The sequence below is a fragment of the Hippopotamus amphibius genome, chromosome X (genome assembly GCF_030028045.1).
Source record: "Hippopotamus amphibius kiboko isolate mHipAmp2 chromosome X, mHipAmp2.hap2, whole genome shotgun sequence".
NCBI classification, from domain to species: Eukaryota; Metazoa; Chordata; class Mammalia; order Artiodactyla; family Hippopotamidae; genus Hippopotamus; species Hippopotamus amphibius.
The window spans coordinates 25,709,892-25,713,091 of record NC_080203.1 but is presented as its reverse complement, the minus strand read 5'-3'; positions in this window follow the sequence as shown (position 1 = coordinate 25,713,091).

The following is a 3,200-nucleotide window of genomic DNA, read 5'->3' as shown; positions in this document are numbered from 1 at the left end:
AGGCAGAAGAACGCATAAGTGAGTTGGAAGATAGAATGGGGGAAATAAACGCCACAGAGCAGGAAAAAGAAAAAAAAATAAAAAGACTAGAAGACAGCTTCAGAGACCTCAGTGATAACATGAAGCATACCAACATACGAATTATAGGCATCCCAGAAGAAGAAGAAAACAAGAAAGGGTCTGAGAAAATATTTGAAGAGGTTCTAGTGGAAAACTTCCCCAACATGGGAAAGGAAATAATTCACCAAGTCCAAGAAGCACAGAGAGTCCCATACAGAATAAACCCAAGGAGAAATACACCAAGACACATATTAATCAAACTAACGACAATTAAACACAAAGAAAAAATATTAAAAGCAGCAAGAGAAAAGCAACAAACAACATATAAGGGAAAACCCATCAGGATAACAGCTGACCTTTCTACAGAAACTCTGCAGGCCAGAAGGGAATGGCAGGATATACTGAAAGTCCTGAAAGAGAGAAACCTACAGCCAAGAATACTCTACCCAGCAAGAATCTCATTCAGATTTGAGAGAGAAAGCAAAAGCTTTCCAGACAAGCAAAAGTGAAGAGAATTCAGCACCACCAAACCAGCCTTACAACAAGTGCTAAAGGAACTTCTCTAAGTAGGAAACACAAGAAAAGGAAAACACCTACAAATACAAACCCAAAACAATTAAGAAAATGGTCATTGGAACACACATGTCAATAATCACTTTAAATGTCAATGGATTAAATGCTCCAACCAAAAGACACAGACTGGCTGAATGGATACAAAAACAAGACCCTTCTATATGCTGCCTACAAGAAACCCACTTCAGACCAAGGGATACATATAGACTGAAAGTGAAGGGATGGAAAAAGATATTCCATGCAAATGGAAGTCAAAAGAAAGCTGGAGTAGCAATACTCATATCAGACAAATTAGACTTGAAAGTAAAGACTATTAAAAGAGACAAGGAAGGACACTACATAATGATCAAGGGATCCATCCAAGAAGAACATATCACAATGGTAAATATCTATGCCCCCAATATAGGAGCACCTCAATACATAAGACAAATGCTAACAGCTATAAAAGGGGACATCGACAGTAACACAATAATAGTGGGAGACTTGAACACCCCACTTACATCAATGGACAGATCATCCAAACAGAAAATAAATAAAGACACACAAGCTTTAAATGACACATTAGACCATCTCGACTTAATTGATATTTATAGGACATTCCATCCAAAAACGACAGACTACACTTTCTTCTCAAGTGCACACGGAACATTTTCCAGGATAGATCACATCTTGGGTCACAAATCTAACCTCAGCAAATTCAAGAAAATTGAAATCATATCAAGCATCTTCTCAGACCACAACGCCATGAGACTAGATATCAATTACAGGAAAAAAACTGCAAAAAATACAAACACATGGATGCTAAACAATTCACTCTTAAACAACCAAGGAATCACTACAGAAATCAAAGAGGAAATCAAAAAATATCTAGAAACAAATGACAACGAAAACACAACAACCCAAAACCTATGGGACGCAGCAAAAGCAGTTCTAAGAGGGAAGTTTATAGCAATACAGTCCTACCTTAAGAAACAAGAAAATGATCGAATAAACAACCTAACCTTACACCTAAAACAACTAGAGAAAGAAGAACAAAGAAACCCCAAAGGGAGCAGAAGGAAAGAAATCATAAAGATCAGAGCAGAAATAAATGAAAAAGAAAGGAAAGAAACCATAAGAAAAATAAATAAAACTAAAAGCTGGTTCTTTGAGAAGATTAACAAAATTGATAAACCATTAGCCAGACTCATCAAGAAAAAAAGGGAGAGGATGCAAATCAACAGACTTAGAAATGAAAAAGGAGAAGTAACAATGGACACCTCAGAAATACAAAAGATCATGAGAGACTACTACAAGCAACTATATGCCAATCAATTGGATAACCTGGAAGAAATGGATACATTCTTAGAAAAATACAATCTTCCAAGACTGAACCAGGAAGAAATAGAAACCATGAACAGAGCAATCACAAGTACAGAAATTGAGGCAGTGATTAAAAATCTCCCAACACACAAAAGCCCAGGACCAGATGGATTCACAGGCGAATTCTATCAAACATTTTGAGAAGAGTTAACACCTATCCTTCTCAAACTCTTCCAAAATATTGCAGAAGGTGGAGCACTCCCAAACTCATTCTACGAGGCTACCATCACCCTGATACCAAAACCAGGCAAAGATGTCACAAAAAAAGAAAACTACAGACCAATATCACTGATGAATATAGATGCAAAAATCCTCAACAAAATACTAGCGAACAGACTGCAACAGCACATTAAAAAAATCATACACCACGATCAAGTGGGGTTTATCCCTGGGATGCAAGGATTCTTCAATATACGCAAATCAATCAACGTGATACATCATATCAACAAATTGAAGGATAAAAACCATATGATCATTTCAATAGATGCAGGAAAAGCTTTTGACAAAGTTCAACATCCATTTATGATAAAAGCTCTCCAGAAAATGGGCATAGAAGGAAATTACCTCAACATCATAAAAGCCATATATGACAAACCAAAAGCCAACATTGTTCTCAATGGAGAAAAACTGGAAGAATTCCCTCTAAGAACAGGAACAAGACAAGGGTGTCCACTCTCACCACTGTTATTCAACATAGTTTTGGAAGTGTTAGCCACAGCAATCAGAGAAGAAAAAGAAATTAAAGGAATCCAAATTGGAAAAGAAGAAGTAAAATTGTCACTCTTTGCAGATGACATGATATTATATATAGAAAACCCGAAAGACTCTACCAGAAAACTGCTAGCACTCATTGATGAGTTTAGTAAAGTAGCAGGATACAAAATGAATGCACAGAAATCTCTTGCATTCCTATACACTAACAACGGAAGAGCAGAAAGAGAAATTAAGGAAACTCTCCCATTCACCATTGCAACCAAAAGAATAAAATACCTAGGAATAAACCTGCCTAAGGAGGCAAAAGATCTGTATGCAGAAAACTTTAAGACATTGATGAAAGAAATCAAAGACGACACAAACAGATGGAGGGACATACCATGTTCCTGGATTGGAAGAATCAACATCGTGAAAATGACTGTACTACCCAAAGCAATTACAGATTCAATGCAATCCCGATCAAATTACCAATGGCATTCTTCACAGAACTA